Below are 22,276 nucleotides of genomic sequence, written 5' to 3'. Positions count from 1 at the left end.
CCTCCACAATTAGTTGATCATTGTGAGAGTCCTCCTCCTCATTACGTTCCTCATTCTCTTGCCTCAATCTAGCACCCTCACTGACGTTCTGTGCTGCATGTAGGGACTGACTATTGTAGCCTTGCCTTTGGCTTAGTATGTTTTGTTCCTTTACTTTCACCGTGTTCTTCTTGTCTCCATCTTGTCTATTCACTCTGTGTTCTTGTTTCTTTCCATTTCACACTCTCACATGGTATCATTCACCTTGGTGGGAGTGGGAAGTGATCAAATAGGAGCCTCCATTCATGTTGCAGTTTGCCGGGTGACATGAAATCAGAGCTGACCAGGTTGTGTTTGCATTGTTCACTTGGGTGTTCTCACGTTGTGTTGATCAGAACCAGCCCTCCCATAGTTGCGTTTTCTGTCCGAGCACACCCTCCTATCTGAAGTGGATGTAGCAATGGAAGCATAGAAATAATGCTGAAATAAACTATTGAACACAAGATAGAAGAGGAAGGAAAGAGAAAACATAAGAACACTGCAAAAGAGAACTCAGAGACATATACCAAACACGAGAAATTCGTGTACAATAGCAAGTCATTGGTTGCATGGGTACTAGCACCGGCTCCCTCTCTCCACAGGGCATGTAGTGGATCTGCAAGTGATGAATGACAGTGTGGAGGAGGAGCTTGAATTAATAGGCCAAAAGAATGTCATAAATGGCATCAGGTTGGTCAGGACTTAATACTGGTTGGCCAGTATGAAATGCTAAAATAATCACTAAAGTCACCACTAAAAAATGCCTAAATAATACTAGAATGCTTGGCACAGCCTAGAGACTCACATGAGTTGACTAGATTGCTAACACCCTCTCTCATATCATGGGTGATCTGATACAATGCAATGATATAATGAGAATGACGCATCACAATCCATACAACAAAGACCACCAGAATAGGACCATGGATATCCAAGCAATGGGTGATCAAGCCACCACCAAGGTGTCTCGGGGAGAACCTGTGTCGATGTTGATCGTACCAGAACTTGAAAATAGAGAATAATCATAGCATCTCTCTGTCTGTCAACCAATGCCTGTTAGAGATCACAGCCTGATCAGGGGCAGCAGGGCAGGTACAGCCAGTACGGTGGCAGCAGTGCAGTCGGACTGCCACGTGGCAGTCCGACCAATGCAGTCAGTCGGCTGCATTTAATGCAGCCGACAGCCGACAGACTTTTTTTTGGCGCCCTGCTTTTGGCAGATTCTGGCTATAAATAGCTGACATCCCCAGCAGTCTCACACACTTCTCTGCTCGCAGATTACAGACCGGTGACACGCGCAGATTCCGTTTTCCGTCTCTGTTCGCAGATTTCAGACAGGAGACAGTGCAGACTGCAGCGGACTTCGAGGTGAACAGCAGGTTGCATCGTCAAGGTGGAGACACGCAGTCCAGCGCACTGCGCCCGTGTGTATATCTGCATATCTTTGTATTCAGCACACTTTATACAGCAGATCTTCATCTTCCACTGTCTCTCTCTCTTCTCTCTCTGCGTTCTCTCTCTCTCAGTCCTACGCTTCCGCACCACTGCACTCTGACATGGTATCAGAGTAGTGTTAGAGGGCTGATTGAGCGTAGAATCAACCTGAAGAGGAGTTTCCATTGCGACACAAATTTGCGTTTTTTGCGTTTAAGGGCAGACAGGAAGGCTGCGCCTTGGAACAAGGCTGAAGCGAGTGTGGGCGCGCAGGAAAGGAGTCCAGGTGGTGGATTTGTTGCTGTTTACTACTGTTTGACGCGGAGGAAATTTGAGTTTTCAGCCTACAAGTGCAGGTTTTGCTTTTTCATCGCCTCCGGCGGGTGAAGAAGGTTCAGGACGTGAAAGAGCCTTAGCAGGCTGAGTTTTCCTAGTCAGAGGGGGCTGCTTTTGCGTTTGTGAAGGCATTACAGGTGAAGATGTCTACAGAGATTGACTTGGAGTTCCAGTCGATTATGGACCGGAAGGTGCCTGTCTTACCGGCTCTTCCTGCAGATCAGAAGCTCGACGGCGACAACTACCGCATTTGGCGCGTCATGATGTTGGCCATCCTTGAGTCCTATGATTTGGCGGAGTTGGTACAGGAGGAGATCGACCGGCCCTCGGTAAGAGATGAGTCCAAACTCTCTTTCGATGGAGTTGGTACAGGAGGAGATCGACCGGCCCTCGGTAAGAGATGAGTCCAAACTCTCTTTCGATGCTCGTGCGGAGTTGGCCAAGGCTCAGTCTCATTGGGACAAACTGAATGCCAGGATTTGTTCCTTTCTCTTTCTATCATGTACTACAGCCGTGATCGCTCACATCGAGCACTTGACGGTGGCTTGGGAGATATGGCTGGAGCTTGATCAGATGTACAATCGGATGACCCTTATGAAGCGGGTTTCTTTGGAGGTACAGATGCGGACCTTGTCCGTAAACAAGTCTTCTTCGCTGCGGGAGCACATTAACAAGCTAAGGAAGCTTCAGATGCAGGTTCAGAATGCGGGGAAGCCGATTTCCTCCGAAGACATGGCGATCACACTTTTGTCCCAGTTGCCGCCACGATTCGGTACATTTTACTCTGCCCTTATTACTTCGGGGCGAGAGTCTACTCTTCGGTGGGAAGAGTTGGTTCCTATGGTCTTGGACCAAGAGGAACAGTTAAAGGGACAGAATGCTTGCAAGTTGGAGGCGCTGACAGGTCAAGCCTCTCAGAAGAAGGGGAAGGACCAAAAGAAGAAGAAGGGGGATAACAAGTCCAAGAAGGACAAGAAGGACAAGGACAAAGAATCCACATGCCATATTTGTGGAAAGACTGGCCATTGGAAGAAGGATTGCCCTGACAAAGACAAGAAGGACACCAAGGATTCTGGAGCGGTGGCTGTACCCTCATCAGCTGCATTTCTTCATCTAGCTGTCATTGAGGACGCTTCACCGAATGCTTCTGATGCTGCGATGACGGCTCCCCAGGCTCGAGAGTGGATCGTTGATAGTGGTGCCTCACGGCACATGACTCCTTCATCAGATGGTGTTGCCCAGTTGCGACCCTCGCGTGGGCAGATTCTCATTGGAGACAACTCTTCAGTATCTATTGCAGGTCGGGGTAAGATGCAGCTTATTCCCGATGGACGAGGTGGTACCCATACCTCAGAGGTTTTGCCCTGCCCAGGCTCTGAGAGGGGGTGTTAGAGATCACAGCCTGATCAGGGGCAGTAGGGTAGGTACAGCCAGTACGGTGGCAGCGGTGCAGTCGGACTGCACAGTCGGACTGCCACATGGCAGTCCGACCAATGCAGTCAGTTGGCTGCATTTAATGCAGCCGACAGGCTATTTTCTGGCGCCCTGTTTTTGGCAGATTCTGGCTATAAATAGCTGACATCCCCAGCAGTCTCACACTTTTCTGCTCACAGATTACAGACCGGTGACACGCGCAGATTCCGTCTCTGTTCGCAGATTTCAGACAGGAGACAGTGCAGACTGCAGCGGACTTCGAGGTGAACAGCAGGTTGCATCGTCGAGGTGGAGACACGCAGTCCAGCGCACTGCGCCCGTGTATATATCTGCATATCTTTGTATTCAGCACACTTTATACAGCAGATCTTCATCTTCCACTGTCTCTTTCTCTCTCTCCTCTCTCTGCGTTCTCTCTCTCTCAGTCCTACGCTTCTGCACCGCTGCACTCTGACAATGCCTTGCAAGAGCATATGTGATCATCTTGTCAAAAATGTCTTTGAGCATATGGGAATATGGGATTTCCCGCCTTTGGTTAAGAACGCCAAAGTGTCCCCTCATGTGAGCTCAAACTAGGAGCCAATCCTGTTCTTTGTCAAGTAACAACCCATCATGAACTTGGAACTCAATCCTAGCCGAATCCGCAACCTGTCTTTGCCTCCTCTGATGGATAGGGTCTTTAGCTCTCTGAGCTCTTGCGCTCTGATACCATGTCAAAGTAATGGGTGTGCTCTGATGCTATGTCAAAATATGCGATGGTGCAGAGAGACAATAGGTTTTGCAGGGAGAAACACAAAGTGTGTACGGCAAACATTGAGAGAGAAGAAAAACTCTAAAACACAAGAAGAATACGGTGATGATACATTGAATCATTCTATGAGAGAAAAAGGTGAAGCTCAAAAGATGGCTGCACTGTCCCATTTATATCAGGTGGTAACACCTATGGTGATCTGCATAGCGTAGGGTGCGAAACGCAGACCTTTGGATAGTGGGCTATTGAAGTAATCATTGGAAGGTGAAGGACAGCTTTGAGGGAGCGAATCGCAGTGCTTTGATGATGTCAAAGATGAGGAACATCAGTCGAGGCAGCAAATCGTAGTCCTTAGATGTTGGGGAGATGAGCCAGTCTGCAAATGCAAATGCTAGAGCCTAGAATTCTAGAAAACACAAACTATAGATTGTTGATGCATGTGTAGGAAAGGTCGCCAGATGTGGAGGTGATGCTTGATGATGGCGAATGCAAAGTGGATGATGACGCCAGCTAGTGGAGGCTGACGCCGAGATACAGAAACTTGATGCCAAGTTGGAGAAGATGTCGCCAAGGTGTTAGAAGCCCTTCAAACTACTAAATGTGATGCCAACTGACGCTAGATGTGGTAGAGGTGATATGTGTTGGTAGAGACGCTTATGGGATGCAAAATACAAACAAGAACCCGTCGAGAGATATGGGAGTGATGACGCCAGGTAGGAGATAGTGGAAGAAGGCCATGAACTACGATGTCCTCTAATATTGGTGTGGGCAATAACGTGAGGAGGGAAGAGTGTTAGAAGAAGAGGAGTGAAGAATGATTGAAGTGGTGTAAAAATGAATGAAGTGACTTTTTATTTATTGGCATAAGCTGTCTTGGGTGGCACCACTGTGTGGGCACCCATTGAAAAAGTGGCCAAAATGTGGACACCAACCCTTTTTGGGGCTGTTAGTGCAAAACCCTAAATGAAGTGTGTAAACCGAAGAAGTGTTTTCTCAACACCCACTCTTAGGCTCAAAAAGGGAGGAAGAAAGAGGAGTGAAGAGAGATACAAAGAGGATATAGAGGATCCTAGAGATTGAAGATTCACACTTGAAAGGTAACCTATAGTAAGGAACAGTAGACGGGATGAACTGTCTGTTTTGGTAGTAGAGATGGTTGAATGAATGTTTTGAGAGATTATTGAAGTTGTGTGAAGAGGTTTATGAAAGATTGAATTGGTTTTGTTTTGCTTTTTATGATTTTTATGGGTTCTGTTGATCTTCTGTGAAGTTCTGTAAGCTTCTGTAGCTCTATTGTTCTGTACTTCTGTTGCTCTATGGTTCTGTTCTGTTGTTTCTGTTGAGTGTTATGATGGTCTCCTACTCCTTCTGACATTCCACCTACTGTTCCTCCTGTTCCTTCAATTTTTTCAGCCAGATCCCTCACCCTCACACATTCACTCCCTCTCTCAAGCACTCACAAGCAAGCAAAGAGGAGAATGAGAGAAGAAGATGAGTCCACTTTTGCCACACACCAAAGAATGAGCTCTTCATTTACTTTTCAACTTTATATACAAAACCCCAAATCCCTTTTGGGCGGTCATTCCCTTATCCTCTTTTTTACATGGTTGCTAGGCCCTCTTTTCCATTGTCCTCCTATCTTCCTAGCTTTCGTCCATCTACCTTTACAATTTGCACAAGAGGAAGCCTGGCGCTCTTTTACAAAAAGTTTTAGGGGCGCCTTGGATTTAAGAATGCGCTTCTGCCTTTGACTTAGCTTTTGGGGCCGCCCTTGCACTTTCAGCCATTTCCCTTCGTGCTTCTTCCGTTGTGTCTGATTTCCTTCTAGCCCATCTCTTTTAGGTCCCGACTTGCGCTTTTCCACTTTTTCCCCTTTCTTCTTGTACTAGGGTTAACATTATCCCCCTCCTAGCTTAGTGCCAGCCCCATGGCATTGATGTGTAGTAGTTGGAAGGTGGGATGGATGTAGTTTACAAGCCCTTGCAGGGGATGGTATTGGATGGACCGGCCCTTGAAATTGAAGATGTACTTGGGGCGGGTCCCTTTTTGACATTGGCCTTGAGTGGATTTGTCCTTCGAAATTGAATATCGTGTTGGACGGATCCCTGCTTGGAGAGAGGTTGATGGGCAGATCTATCCTTGAAATTGACGATGGTGTTAGACGGATCCCCCTTTGGAGAATGGTGGGTGGACAGATTTGTTTTTGAAATTGACAATGGTGTTAGACAGATCCGTCCTCTTGCCCTCTGCAGTTGCTATGACACGATCTTAACATGGCGTTTTTCTATTCCCTTCAAGTTGCCTTATCCCTTTACCTATGTCCGTGTAGAGTTCACCACTTGCACAGGAGGAAATATGCATGCCTTATAAAATGAATTACATTGCGCCTCATGCTTTCCTTGCGAGAGTGTTTGGAGATTCTCCCTCATCCTTGAGAGAGCCTTACTCGAATATTTGGTGCTTATTTCTATCCTTTCTAAGCACGTTACTAGAATCTTTGGTGCTTTCCGTCATCCTTGAGAGAGCATTCTTCATCCTTGACAGGGCCTCCCTCATCCTTGAGAGGACCTTGCCAAACTAGTTGGAGCTTCCTCTTTTTTTTGAGCTTGCCTTCTTTTGCAGTGTTCCAAATGAGCTTCTTCATTCACTTTTTAACTAGGGCTGCCTCTACTTTGTTTTGTCTGCATGGTAACATGTCATATAAGATGACCCTCCTCCTAGACGGGTTCTAGTTTTAGGACACTTGTGGTTTCGAGTTGATGAAGGTTCGTTGATTTAAAAGGGTGGTAGTGTGAGTCGATGATGATGGGGTCTCGGGGGAATTGGTCTTGGGAAGAAATTGATCAACTGGTTAAGGGAGTGGAGGCTGGGAGCGCATTGGATGGATGATGGGGTCTCCGAAGTTGGGGGGTTGGAGCCTTTGTTTGTACTTGAAAAGAAAAGGTGCACTACCTGGGGGTGTGTCTGCTTTACCGTGTGGTGCATTGTACTCGTGCTAGTGGAACTGGGAGTTGTGTTGAACCATAGGCAACGAGCTTGGGTATTGTCCCCCACTTGAGGACCCAGTTTGTGCATAAGGGAGATACGGTGCATGTAGCTTGGGGTGACAGGTCTAACTATAGACGAGTGTTACTTCCCTAGGTATGTCTTGCCCTTGATGTGCCCTAAGTGTGAAGTGGGGAATCAAAATGAGGCTAGGGGGTTAGGGACGGAGCTGGCCGATCGAAGCCATCGGACGCATCTAACTTGAGAATCCCTAGTTGCAGTGACTGTGATTTGTGGGAGTTTTGCTCCCCTTTTTTTTTTTGGCCACACATTAATTCAACCCTAGAATAGATATCTTGGCCGGCATTGGAGGTAAAAAAGAGTGGTGAGGACATTCTTGTTGTAAAAACCTCCCTCTAAGGAGCCGTTGCTTGCTGCCCCCTTTTAAAACTTGTCCCCTCGTCTTCAGTCGACCTTCGCCTTTCTTCTCCCTTATGCTCTGGTGGCCCTGCTTCTGTGGGCCTTGCAATTTGTATTTGGACGTGTAGCCCATGCCTTAGAGCCTAGCGGGTGATCGCTAGCTTTTTCTTTAAGGACTCAACGGTCTCCTCTTCCTCAGATTGTGTGGTGTCTAATAGAGTGCGGAGAAAGGTGCGTTGTTGGGCTTCCAAGGTCACTTGTGCAGCCTTTGCCCTACTCTCTACTAGTACTTTGTTGCCTTCTACAAGGGCCAGTCGGCCCGCTAAGGCGCTCACTCTTTCTTCGCTCTTGTTCACCCAGTCATTTGCTTTTTTCCCCATCTCATCTAGGCTTTTGTTGTGCCTGCAGACTAGCGCCCTTAGCCGTCTCTCCTGCTCTTCGATTTCCCTTTCTAAAGTGTTTTGTTCTTCAAGCTCCAAGGCTAGCCTTTGTTCCAATAGTAGTACAAAGGGACCGGTGGTTGTAGATGCCTCTATCCTTGACTGTTTGAGTTCTCGTCTGGATTCTGCGTTTGCAGCAGCTGCCTGTCTTCTTGCTCCCGTCACAGGGGTTTTTGCACTTGCGCCTTGAGTCGCCTCTTTGTTGACCACGAATTGCACCCATGCCACCAGATTGCTAGTATCTACTTGTTAGCAGAGTATTTGTCAGCTCATGTGTGAGTCTGAGCTTGATCTGGGCTGGGCATTTTTATTAGGTATTTTAGGTATTTTACTGGTGAAGCATTTTATACCAGTGGAACATTTTATGCACCAGTCGGCCAGTATTAATGCTGGCCGACCAGCATTTATTGCTCCCCACTTTTCAGCCTATTTATACTCAGTGGCTCCTCCTCAGTCAGTATCATCATCATCATCATCTTCACCATCTGCAGACTCTGTGGAGAGAGGAGCCAGTGCCAGTGCCAGTGCCAGTGCCCATGCAACCAGTGACTCACTGTTGTATGCGACTGTCTCGTGTTCAGATATATGGATTCCATTTCCCGTGCATACATCTGAGTTCTCATCTGTATCGTTTTCTTTTCTCTTTTTGTCTTGTGTTTCAGGAGTTTATTTCAGCACATGTTTATGCTTCCACCGCTGCTCCACTTCTAACATGGTATCAGTTTTCAGGATTTGTGTTTCTGCTGTGTTTTATTGCTGATTTCAAGACTGTTTTCCCCTTTTCTGCTCAGGCGGCTGCTGCTCAATACAGGCGACCTGTTTGACCTGCGTTTTCTGCAGTTTTGTCATCGCCAGCTGCCTCCGCACCCTCTGTTGCCTGCGTTTTCCATCAGCAGCTGCTGGCGACAGTTTTCTACCTGTTTTTCTGCAGTTTACAGCCTGCGTTTTTGCTGCTTCAGCATCTCTTGTGGCTGGGTGACTGTTACTTCAGGCCGTTTTTGCTGTTTTTGGCAGTTTTTGACTGATTTTTTGCCTTTCTACAGCAGATTTTGTCTTCTATTGATCAGATTTTGGGTTATATTGCATGTGAACTCTCATTTTCTGCAGTCTGTGCTTGTGTTTTATTGCTCCCCACTTTTCAGCCTATTTATACTCAGTGGCTTCTCCTCAGTTAGTATCATCATCATCATCATCATCTTCACCATCTGCAGACTCTGTGGAGAGAGGAGCCAGTGCCAGTGCCAGTGCCAGTGCCCATGCAGCCAGTGACTCACTGTTGTATGTGACTGTCTCGTGTTCAGATATATGGATTCCATTTTCCGTGCATACATTTGAGTTCTCATCTGTATCGTTTTCTTTTCTCTTTTTGTCTTGTGTTTCAGCAGTTTATTTCAGCACATGTTTATGTTTCCACCGCTGCTCCACTTCTGACACTACTGTGATAGAGGAGTCTTGGGTGGGTGCAGTGATTGGGGTGGCGGGTGATAGGACGGTTGGGATAGGGTGGATCAAACCATTGCCCTTTCCCTCGGTCATTGGGGGCGGCAGGTCTTTGAGTGCCTTGGAGCTGGTGCTTGGACCTTCGTGTCGGGGTGGGTTCATGGCTGTGAACTCCTCGTCTTGAAGGTTGCTCCATTGAGAGGCGGATAGCGAGAGCTATGTCTTCTTCCTCCTCCTTCTTGAGCTCCACCTCTTCCTCCTCAGCTCTTTTCTTTCTCTCGTCCTCCGCTCTTCTGGATTTCTTTTTTATTCTCTTTGCCTCGTCCCTTTCTTCTTTCTTCGTTGTTTTTTCGTGCTTTTGGACTCGCTTTGTGCTTTGTGTAGATCTATTTTCTCCTTTTTCTCCCTCTCTTCTTTGGCCTTCTTCTACGAAGTCTCTTTCTTTGACTTCTTGGCTCTTCCTTGGCTAGATTGTGCTTCCTGTGCTTCTCTGTCCTCACTCAGTCCTTTCATTGGATTGCTCCTGTCCTTGGTGTGGAAGGGACCTATCTGGCATCTCGCCAAGTGCCTCGCCGTCTTGTGCTTTCCCTAGTGTTTCTCTTATGATGGTTATCAAGATTCCTTCGAAGCCAATGGTGGAAGCCTTTGAAGACGACGATTTCCTGGTTTTGGAGGCCGGGGACTCTCCCCTCGCGGGTCTTGCGCCGGTGGGGCTAATGCTTTTGCTGATGTCTGTATCGTCTTTCTCACGAAGCCATTGAGGTTTACCTCGTCGAAGGACCGGGCAACAATGCTCTCCAGCATTGGTACGTTGATTTGGTTCATCAATGCATTATATCGTTGACTGGAGAACAAGGCGTGTACCATTTTGGCTTGGATTTAAACATCGGGATCGAGGATGTCGGCTAGGCTGATGTTGTCGTTGGTGTATACTATCACTTTGTCCATCCCTAGCATGTCGTACACATCTTGTTTTGGCCGTCTCTCCACTTTTTTTGGTAGGCCCAGTGCTTTTTGTACCAGCTCATGACTTCTGCTTGGTGGGCTTCATTTTCCAAGTGCACCGTGACAGTGCCTTGGTTTTTGTTGAAGGTCCGAAGAAACTCGGTGCACTTCTTATAGTCGATGGCTTGATCGACCGCCTCCATGCACTTTTGAAGCTTGCACTGCTTCACCAGTTGCTGGATGGTTGGTTCTTCCGTGACTATGTCTTCTAGATTTAGGATATACCTGAATTTGAATTGATTATAAGCCTTGGTCTCCAACGAGAGGCTGTACTTCGCATGCTCCTCTTTCGAGAATGGGAGTCTGTTGCTTTTATCTTAGCCTACCATAGTGGATACTTGTCATAATGCCATGGTTCACCTTAGTGTCCTTAAGGTAATTTGTTGTCGAAAGGTGAGCAGAAATTAATTATGCTTTCTAAGAAAAATAAACATGCTTAATTACAAGAAGAGCATTTTTTCCTTCAAGTAGCCTACTCATTCCAAAAATTTTACGACTTTTTATCAATCACGAGTTGATTTTTATCCATCCTCTTCCACTCTTGGTTACTGATGGAAGCTTCATTTGTGCGTTTCATTCACCTTACTTGTTCGCATGTTTGATTCCACCTTACCCCAGAATCCTTCCTAGCATTAAGGTTTGAGGGGTCAAGGGCATTCAAAACGCTGGCTTGCGGTGTTTCACTTTCGCATGAGCCAGTCATAGAAGTTCGGATTGTATTATTCGAGATTAGCATAGTGGTCTATGTTGAAAGGATGGATGCCTACTTGAGTGAGGTAGGTGAGAACATCCGTGAGGAAGTTATCGGAGTCAATCCTGCTAGTGATGTGTAACTCTTCCTCGGTCAGAATTCGGTCTAAGTATGGGTGGGTTGCGATGTGCTCTTCTGGGGGTCGGTCACAAATGGTAGTCAACACCCTATAGGAGGTTGGAGCCACATAAGTGGAATCATACTCAGAGGTCTTGATGGCACATTGCTACTCAGCATTGGTCATGATCTGGCAACCTTCTTGTTCCTACTAGAGTCTGAGAGCATTCCATTTGCGTAAGAAGGGTGAGTCATTATTAGCTAGCTTGCGAGGTTTGTCCAACTTTTGGCTCGTGGCAGTAACCCTGCTTTTGCTATAGGAGGTGATCAACTGTTGTTTAAGGGCTTGGTCTTGAGATATCTCGGCATCGACGATCAATTCTTCTACGATTGAGGGGGTTTTTACCGTTACGAACTCGTATTTCTCCCAGGTGCATGGCATGGCGTGGATTTCCAACGCTAAGGATGGGTCAAGTAGACCTATGTCTAAGCGCTTGTAGCTCTTAGCAAGTAGAGTGAAAGTGGCGTTTAAGCACTTAATGTAGATGACTAGGTCGTCTTCTGTGTTTTCAACCAGGTCTTTAGCCAACAAGAGGATCGATTGTCGTTCGTAGGATGGTTTAAGACTTGTTGGCGGGTGGGGTCGAGACGGGCTAGACAAGGGAGCTTCTAGCGGCCGATCCTTAGGTGGATCCTTGGGAGCGATGGCATCCTTAGGGACCATGAGTGGGGCATGTAGCTCAAAGGATGTGCTACACTCAGCTTGAAAAGTAGTTGGATCACTAGGCTTTTTGGGGGTGGTCGAGTCAATGAGAGTTGGCTGCAGTTTTGGTTGATGGACTTGCTGTGGGTTTAGTAGCTCTAGGCTCTGCAAGCTTAGGTATAAGGGTCTCTTAGGGCCTTGCTTCCTTAACTGTTGTTCTATCTCGCGTGGATGGGGTTGAGGGTGGCACTTGAGTAATACCCTTGACAATTTTGGCTCTAGGTACCCATATCTAGGCATTGCCCTCGTAATAGCCTTGCACTTGCAAAAAGGTTTGGGAACCCATAGCGGCTTGATCGTTCTTCGCTTGTATTGCCTACTCTACGGCCTCCTAGCTCTTGGGTGCGATTTTCTAGCGTTGTGAGGTAGTGTGTGCTTGCTTCTAGGAGGTGGGCCTTTTTGCTTAGGCCTTCTGACACGTGTAGACCATCTTACCCAATGATATGTATTATCAGGCAGTGGGCCTACATCCTGAGGAACGTGCACACCATCACCAAGTGGCTGATTTTCAACATTTTCTTGCTGCTGTAATCTGTTTTCAATATGTTCTTCTTGCTGTCCTATTTCATCATGTGCATCTATTTGCTGTCCATAATCTTCTGGCTGTAGCACAATAGGTTGCTGCTCATTTTCAGCATCAAAAGGGACAGAACTTTTAGCTAATGGCTGTTGAATGACTGGCTGTTCATGCTGAAATTTGACCTTCTTTTTGTCAAGATCTCCATGTGTAGCATTTTTAGCAACTTTGCGCGTACTATCTTCCTGCCCTGAGGAAGCCAAACTCTATAACCCATCGCTCCCTCATCTCCATATCCCATGAAGATGCCCTTGATGGATTTCATGTCTAGTTTGGTCCTCTGTTCTACAGGCACACGCACAAAGGCTTCACAGCCAAAGACACGTAAATGGTCATATGAAGCAGGTTTGCCAAACCAAACCTCTTCAGGAATGCCATTTTTCAATGCACAATTGGGAGAGCGATTGCATACATGAACTGCAGTTTTAAGAATTTCTCCCCAAAACTGCTGTAGGAGATTAGCTGTGGACAGCATGCATCTATCTCTCTCACAAAGTGTGCGGTTAAATCTTTTAGCCACGCCATTTGATACAGGATTACAAGGGGCTGTCAACTCCCTCTTAATGCCATGCATCTCATAAAACTTGTTAAATTCTTTTGAGACATACTCACCCCCATTATCTGTTCTTATGGCTTTCAACTTAAGCCCTTTTTGTGTAGTAACAAAAGCATGAAACTTTTTAAAAGAATCCAACACTTCCTTTTTGCTCTGAAGTACATATACCCATGACTTTCTACTAAAATCATCAATGAAAGTAACAAAGTACTATGCACCCCCATGCGAATTAACAGGCATAGTGCACACATCAGAGTGCACTAGGTCAAGAGCATTAGACTTCTTAACGACACTAGAGTAATAAGGAGACTTCACTTGTTTTCCATGTAAGCAATCATTATAAAATTCGAGACTAGAACCTTTTACATCAAATCTCCTTGAACCTGAAGGCCTTTCTGGCTCATATAACCAAGTATTTTGTGCCAAAGCTCCATCTATGAATGGACTTCAGCCACAACCAAGAACTTGCCAGGTAATGCTTTACAATGTAAGTAATGTAAAGTCCCCCTTTTGCTGCCTTTAACAATCAACATAGAGTCCTTATGGACCTTCCAAGATCCACCACCAAATGTAGTAAAATACTCTTTAGCATCAAGCTGCCCAACTGATAGTAGTCTCTTCTTTATGCCAGGTACAAATCTGACATCCTGCAAAATCAGCTCTTGGCCATTTTCAAGAGCCAAGTGAATGGTGCCAACATCCTTTATCTCACATGCATAGTTATTACCAAGTAAACCTTGCCTAGACAACTTGCAATGTATTCAGAAAATGACTCCAAAGAGGGAGTAACATGAAAAGAGGCACTGCTGTCCACTATCCATGATTGTGACAGCCCATCATGAGCTGAAAGTAAGGCATCAATTACCTCCTTTTTGGTGATGTGCATATCACCTGTTGCTGCCATAATATCTGCATCATTACATGAGGCTACAACAAGTATCTCTTCAGTGTCAGGAAGCTCTTCAATGACCACACTAGATGCAACATTTGCCTTTGCAACTTCTTTTGAGGAAGAGATGTCATCATCTTTCTTATCATTCTTCTTTTTCTTACCTTGCTGTTTCTTTCTGTTTTGCTCTTTCTTGAAGTACCGGCAATCAGGCTTTTTATGCCCTTTACGCCCACATTGATAGCATGTGACATCCTGCTGTTTGCCCTTGCTTTTGCTTCTGCTTTTACCTTTACTGGCTACATTACCCCTCTTTTTAGAGCTGCCTCTCACATGGTAAGCTGAGCCACTGTTTTCACCACTAGACTTTCTTATGATTTCTTCATTAAGGATTGAACTTCTTACACCATCAAAAGTCAAAGCATGATTGTTGTTAAGTGACACAACCAAAGATTCCCAGCTGTCAAGCAAAGTCATCAATAAGAAAATAGCTTTCAATTTATCATTGAAAACCGCCAAACCAAAGTTTTGCAACTGACTCAAAACCCCTGTGAAAGTACTCAAATACTCAGATACTGGCTTAGACTCATCCAACTCCTTGTTCACAAGTTTACGCATAAGATGCACTTGATTTACAGGAGTTGTATTTTCATAAGTGTCCTTAAGCTTTTTCCATATAGCATAACCTATGTCAAGACGCTTGATGTTTGTAAGTACATCATTAGACACTGCCATCTTAATGTATGCAATGGCCTTCTTATTAAGTCTAGCCCAATCCACGTGTCATAGCTGTAGGTTTAGTCTCCAAAAGAGCATCTTCACAGTCCTTGAGAAACAAAATGCCTTGCATCCTATCCTTCCACAAGTCAAAGCCAGTGCCATCAAACCTCTTGATTTCAAAGAGGGATTTAGTGTCATTGTTGCTAGAAGCATTTGCAGCCATTTTTCAGCAATAAACCAGAAATTCAATGCCGCAATTTATGACAGCAAAAATGAGCTGAATATTCAGCTGATTTCAGCCCAATTTTTCAGCAAATAATAGCAAGATTCAGTCCAAGTACATGTACAGCAGTAGAAAGAATGACTTTCAGCAGTATGACTGCAATTTCAGCATACATTAAATGCATACACCACTACAAGGTAACTCCCACCTCAGCAATATCACCAAAAATACATCTACACCAATCCCAGATCTGCAAATGATCACTAAGACTGCTGCAACAAGAATAATCAGCAATACATTAACTCAATGGGAGCTGTCCAGCAAGTGTACTGCATATGTATGTGATCGTATCATCTTCTGATATCCAAAACACCAAGAAATCTCTGCAATTTCTCCAAAATCGCACAAGCAGGAGATAAAAATGCTCAAATCACTCTGCTTATAACCATAAGATTGCTTTAGCAATATTCCCAAAGTGCATTTCATGCATTAACTTTGCCAAAATCCACAGATTTCAGCAAAAGCCCCAAAAATTTCACTATGAAACCTGCTCCAATTGCATTAATACATGTTCCCGAGAGTATAAAATGGGAAAATTTAGCAAAATTTTGCAAAAGCCCCAAAATTTATGGGTCCAAGTGTGCACGAATGTTAGCCAATCCAACTCAGTTGAACAAACTTTCACCAATATAGCAAAAGCCCCAAATTTTTATGGGTCCAATGTTGACAAGTTTCCCTCGGATGAGCAAAATTTCAGTAAATTTGGCGAAATCCCCAATTCAAACGCGCACAATGTTTGCAATTTCTGACACAAATACCTCAATTTTACATGAGCAGCACTCAACCTGAAAAAGCCCCAATTTTCTGGACCTAAATCTACACAAATCTGCGCACTGTGCTTGCGCGTATGAACACCCAGAAGAGAGGAGGTAAAAAAAATCTCAAATATTTTTGAAAAAAAAACGGCATATGGGTCCGTTGACCTGACGTTTAGGTCCGTGACCTGTCAGGCGAGGTGGTGCCTACCAAATTGCTGCCGTGCTGGTCTCGCTACGCTTGGTGTTCCTAGCGTGTTGTAAGTCCATTGCTTGATGCTGTCATATCCGCCGTCACGCCCTCGTCTGACGTGCGTCACCTGTCCGTTATGTGCTGGTCGTGTGCTCCGTCATGCTGCGTTACACCTTCTATTGCCCGCTGATCCACAATGGACTTGCTGTCTGTTCTGCCCGACTATTCCCCCTCACTTACTAGGACTGTTGAGTGCTGGCTGTTGCTTGCACCTGTCTCGTCTGCGAGCTTGGACCTTCGCGCTTTGATACCAGTTTAAAGGGAAGATTGCACAATGGTGTGCAAGATCAAGGCATTAGCCGAAGAGCAGAGCGGAGCTAAGAGTTAGAGAGAGTGAACGTAGAGATAGGTGTATTGTTGTGATGGTACACAAAGAATAAAAGAATGTATTTATATGTTAGGGCACATTAAGGGTGTGTTCACACCCGTAAGTCTATTTACACGGAGATGAAGGGACTTTACACCCAACATTCTATGACTTGCATTGTGCATCCAGGGTCGGCCCGGCCTAGCAGGATGTCATAGTCCACTCGCTTTATGACTATTAAATCAATCGAGAATTGGACTCCTGCAATCTTCACTGGCCAATTCTTCAATACGGCAAATGGCTTCACTTTCATCCCATTAGCCAGTGTGACGTTAAACCTGGCCGTCTCGATCGGTGGGTTACCCTAGGTCTGGAGCACTGCATGGCTCAGCACACCGACTCCCGCTCCCGTGTCTACAATTCCTTTTCTTGTGGTATCGCCCAGAACTAAGACCGGCAAGACAACATGTGTTTCAGTGTCCTTTCAAAAAGCATTGACGTGTAAGGATTTTGGCACTGAGTGCAGCATCAGACTCAATATCTGTGTCTTTGCATCATGTTCGCACAAGTCAGTAGCAGCTTGCTGCATTGACTCTTCAACCCACTGTTTCAGCTTTTGCCATAAGAGTAGATGCTGCCTAAGTAGATCTCCTAGGCTTAGCGTCACGGGGGTGGTCACCAATGTGGTGAGGAGGTTGCTAGCTGCTTGCCACTCTCCTATCCTTGCGTTTCCTGGCCAATGGCCTTGGCTGATACGTTGGCCTGTAGCGTCTAGGCCTTGTCTAAGCGGCACTACTTGTGGTGCAATCGCATCTCTCGATTTTGGTTGTGGAGGCGATGCTGGCGTGCTCATGCTTGAGAGATCATCAATCTCGTCTTCCAATATGGGCTCAACGTCTTTTAAGTGTTCTTGGGTTTTTTTCACCCACTCCTTCACTTTTTTGATGGTTTCGAGTTAGCGCTTTGGGTTGGGGTACTCCGCGACCTTTGCACTTCTCTTCTTAGCTGTCCTTGGAGGAGCTGACATTTCTGCTTTTGCGTTTGTCACTTTCTTTTCAGCAGGCAACGTTGTAGTACTTTCCATTTTTAGCGTGACTTTGCGTTTGGTTTCTTCTTTCTTCTCCTGCGGCTTTTCTTTTTGATTGAGGTTGTGTCTGTCCAGGGCAATCAACGAAGAGATGTGTGATTCCGCATTCAACGCATCTCAGATTAGCCTTGTCTCGATTTGCTTGCTTCCTTTCAGGGCAGCGCGAAGAGACATGTCCTGGGTGACTACAAGTCCAACACGTGATTGGCTTTTGGGTCTGCCGCCTTGCTAAGTCTCTACCTCTTTTTCTACTTAACACCATTATCGGTATAGGTTGGTAGTCCATAAGAATTGCGTTGCCCTCTTCGTCATACGATATGTAGGGGTGCATATAAGGCTCTTCGTCGTTCTGCTCCTTCACATAGTCGATTGGAGCGTTGCTTGGTTGATGCGTCACGTAGGGTCCAGGTGGTCTAGGTATGCCTGTAGGGTTTATCTCCTTGGAAATGGTTGGCTTGGTATCATTGGGCACCAGGAGAGCCAATGGGGCTCCCCTTCCGAAGAAGTTTGGCGGCCTATTCGCTAGGTAAGATTGATTGTATGGTTGGGAGTATGGGAGTTTTCTTGGTAGTTTGCAATGCATGGCATTGTGGCCGAACCTACCACAATTGGCACAAGGTCGGGACCTAGGGTCCCGACACTCAGTTGGCAGGTGGTTTCCACTACAATACACGCATTGGACGTGAGGGCGTATTGGTCATCTCATCATCTCTTTTAATCTAACTAGCCCCATCTTCATCTCCGCTAGCTCCTAGCTTAAGTCAGTGCCCTTTCCTTTATCCTGAGTACTTGGGTTTGATCTTTCGCTTGTCATCGAAACTCTCTCAGAATTCCTAGAGGTAGTCTCCTCTCGATTCGAGCTCCTAGAGCTTTTCTCCTTAAGCTGGTCGTTCACTCTAATGGCCTCTTTAAAGACCCTAGCCAACGCGTCTCGCTATAAGCTTGAGTTGCCTGCCAAGGCCTTGTAGAACTCTTCGCTTCGTATTTCATTAATGAATAATGTGGACACCGCTCTTTTGGTTGGTCGCTCGCCAGTTGGGATTCTCTTGAAGAAACTCCTCATGTGGGTCACGTAATCTTGGATATCTTCCATTTCCCTCTACTTGACATTCATTAGCCGCACTAGTAGGTTATCAGAGTACTTTGGCTCGGAGAATCTCTTAATGAAGAGATTTTTAAGGCTATTGAAGTTAGCTCACTCAGCAGCATTGAGACTTGTGTACCAAGTTCTTTCCTTGTTGCCTAAGTACAGACCGAATGCTTGCGAGCGTTGAGTAAGGTCGATGAGGCCGTTGGCCTCGCAAACCTGCTCGGACTGCTCCACGAAGTTGTACGAGTCGTCATTCGGTTGGTATTTATCCAGCTGCTTTGCGACAACGGGGATTTTTGATTGGCTCTTGGAGCCCTGGTTAACTCTTAGTCCTATCACTTATTGTGCATTTATTGAGGGTTATGGATGTTATGCAACCTTGCATTGGCAAGGTATATGAGGCTATGGATAGACTGAATGAAAAGCTCTAGGAGTTGGTACCAAATGATGAGGCATATGAGGAGATATACTATTTAGTTGTGACGAGGTGGAACTCCTATAGATTACCCATGCATGCAGTTGCATTTGTTGTGGATTTTGAGTTCCAGGGCATGGGTTGGGAGAATGACACTGAGGTTACGGATGCATGGAGACTTATATTGTTTCATCTAGTGCTTGATCATGGCATTAGACGAAAGATTAGAGATTAGCTTTCATGTTATAGGATCTTTCGGGGTTCTTTTGGTTGTGGGGATGCATAGGAGGATCATTATAAGATTGGCGCAGCTTTGTGGTGGGAGGACTATGGCTCGGATGGTCTTGAGTTGTAGCAACTAGCCATCTGTATTTTGAGTCAGTTAGTTAGCTCCTCTTGTTTGGAGTGTGACACTTGTGCCGTTGTGTCATATGCCGACATTATATTTGTACTTGCAGTCTTGCAGTTGCCCTTTGGGCTATTTTGGCATGCGGCATTTTGCTTTAATCTAGAGGTTAGACTTCATATTTGTAGTCTTTTTTGGGGAAATGAGCACGTTCTTTCAAAGATTAGACTTCATATTTGTAGTCTTTTAAGTTTTTTGACAATGGGGCCATGGGCATGTTTTTTCAGCTTAGACTTTGAAGTCTAGTTCATTGTTCATTGTTTTATAGCATATGTATTATGCGTCTTATAATTGAATAGCTTAACTCTTGAGCCTTGTAAGTTGTAATTCAATTTGTAATGACTAGTTTTAGAATGATGCATGATCTCTTTAAAGTTAAAACTTAGAATGATTTGTCATTGTGGATTATATACCTTGGTTTAATACTCCATATGGATCATGAGTAAAATATTATTATTTTTTCATGAATTTTAATTTTTAAAATGTTGTTCTTGTTTCCACATCCTTGTTCCCTAGGTTTGGCATTCCCGTCACTATCCCCGTCCCCGTTTCCCATTTTATATTTCTATGGTAGAACTTAACTCCAGCTCAGGAGAGAAGCCACTCGCTCTGTAACTCTATGTTGGAAGGAATTCGAAGGCCTTGTTACTAAGTCACGGCTGAACCTCCAAGGCTCCGATCTAGGCGATACTTGAAGATCCTATCAAAAGATGACTTACCAGTGAGACAGTAGGGTTTGCAGGGAGGAACACGGAGTGAACTCGGTATACACTGAGAAGAGAAGAGAGAGAGAAGAAACTCTGATGAATGGAATGATGAAGATCTGAATCATGGAGTGAATGTGATACAAGGGAACAAGGGTGTTGTAGCACAAGGAAGATCATGAAGACAACCACAAACCACGAACCGCAATGTCCGCCTAAAGAGGTGTGAGGGTAGTGGAGAGACTGGAGAGAAGAGGTGATGGATTGAATGAATCAGTTGTAAAGAATGAGTGAGAGAGTGGCCTATAAAGAGGCACAATAGTCTAGGATGGCGTCTCTTTTTGGGGCTGCAAACCCTAAACGCAAAACGCAGAAACACAAATTGCAGGTGAAGGGTTTCTTAACATCCCCTTCCTCTCAGGCCCAAAAAGAGGAACAAGAGAAGAGTGAGGCGGAGATGCAATGCTACATACTGAAGAATGCTTATGTAGTAGGTGCCACTTGGACAGTGTTCCTCGTGGGAAAATTGTTCACTTGCCCAAGCGCCCTAGTACAAAGATGATGAAAAGATGCAATGTATAGGAGAAATATCGTACTTTGTGTGGTGCTGAGAACCATAAGGATATGCTCGTACTCGATCTCGGGAGGTGGCTCCATGGTAACCAAGTGACCAAGGCAAGAAGAGAAGAGGATGAAGAAGATGTAGAGGATCCCTAAGATCCAAGATTTCCACTGGAAAGGGAACCTACAGTAAAGAACAGTAGACAGAGTGAATTGGAGAACTCGAAACTTAACCTCGGGAGAGAAGCCACTAGCTCCGTGCATCCATGTTGAAAGGAATATGAAGGCCTCGTCACTAAGCCGCGGCTGAATCTCGGAGGTCCCGATCTAGGTGGTACCTAAAGATCCTAGGTATTAGTAGAAGAGATGACTGGTCAAAGACAACTACCCCAAGAAAGTAGAGGATGGGTGAAGAACTTCATGTGGAGTAGGTTTCCTCTCTGAGGTGGAGGGGCCCCTGCTGAAGTCGAAGAAGAAGTAGATGCCCCCTCTAAGGGCAAAGAAATAACATCCCCCTCTGAATCCCCCTTTGAAGTAGATAGGGAATGCAAAAACTCATGGATCACAGACTCCGAAATGTTTGATGACGAAGGAAGTGCCGCCGGTCGTGCTGAAGAAGGTATTTGGGGTGCCGAAGAGCTCCAAGAGGTAGCCTTTCGAACCTGAGTAGTTGAGGGTGGGGCTCAGATAGAGCAAGAGGTAGGCAACAGTCACACTGTCTCTCGGTGGATTGGACTGGGTAGTCGAAGAAGAGGAAGGAGTCAAGCAGCCACTGTCTCTCGAAGGAGCGGATTGACGAGATGGTATCAAACAATCATTGTCTCTCGATGGAGTAGACTGTAGATCCGTAGGTCGTGGAAGCCACTGTACCTGAAAATAAGTGGAAGATGACTGTCGCTGGCATTGTGACGATCTCCACGAGATTGTAGCGCCAATCGATCCTCCATGTGCTCGAAAAAGGACTTAGTGCGTATTAGATGCGTCTTATTGCCTTGAGCATAGTACTCTAATAGCCGATGTAGAACGATCTCTGTGGCTCGGAAATGAGAGGTGGCACAAGGAGTGCCTGGTGGAAGATGCATATACTCTGGGGGGGCGGGGTGCGAACACTCGGAGGAGAGGAGATAAAAGCAAACTCAAAAATTTTGAAAAAGAAAAGGAGAAGAATTACGGGTCGACGGTCATTCAGGTCCGTGATCTGTCGCGCTTGCTAAACGGCCGCCCGTTGATCGCCCGTCAGCTACTGCTCGTTGCACGCTATTCGCTGCCCGCTTCTGTCGTCAGCACTGCAGTCGTCCCGTTACGCGACCAATGTCCTGTTGGTCTTGTCTTCTCGCTGGAGCCTCATATGGCGCCTGCGAATGTCCACAATGCCTGCGACTGTCCACGATGCCTCACGATCTGCTTGTTGATTGGTCCCGCCAGGCAGGCCGCGTTTTCTTGCAGCCCGCTAAGTTTACGGACGACTGTTGCTCGCTAGCGACTCTTGCTCTCACCTGACTGCCTATTGACGTTGGTCGAGTCCACCTGGGACTCTTGCAACACTTGAGCTGTCTCTTGTCCGCTTTGATACTAGTTTGTAGTGATGGGTTAGGCACGAAGATCGAGAGTAGGTGTTCGTTACACATGGAGAGACAGAGGGTGAGAGAGGAGAATAGAGAGTGTGTACGACTTTAGGTACAATGACGAGTGTACCACTTTAGGTTTTTAGATAGATATATATGTGTAAATACAAGTGCTAAGGGTGTGTTCACACTCGAGCACATTTAAAAGCACGAGGGCGCCCAATATGGACATTGATGATGGATTTCTTGGCTAGATGGGTTTGCATGTCTACAC

General features: G+C 45.8%; 1 protein-coding gene across 1 annotated transcript in view; it reads left to right on the top strand.

Moving 5' to 3' along the window:
- The window catches only part of LOC148015138 (S-adenosyl-L-methionine-dependent methyltransferases superfamily protein), a 133,535-nt gene that overhangs the window by 1,040 nt on the left and 110,219 nt on the right, over positions 1-22,276 (top strand). The window lies entirely within an intron of this gene.

Source organism: Lygodium microphyllum, chromosome 24, assembly GCF_053477565.2.
Source record: "Lygodium microphyllum isolate KBCC chromosome 24, Lygodium_microphyllum_v1.1.10, whole genome shotgun sequence".
NCBI classification, from domain to species: Eukaryota; Viridiplantae; Streptophyta; class Polypodiopsida; order Schizaeales; family Lygodiaceae; genus Lygodium; species Lygodium microphyllum.
The sequence above is the reverse complement of the archived record's forward strand: the minus strand, read 5'-3'. Positions and strand labels throughout refer to the sequence as shown.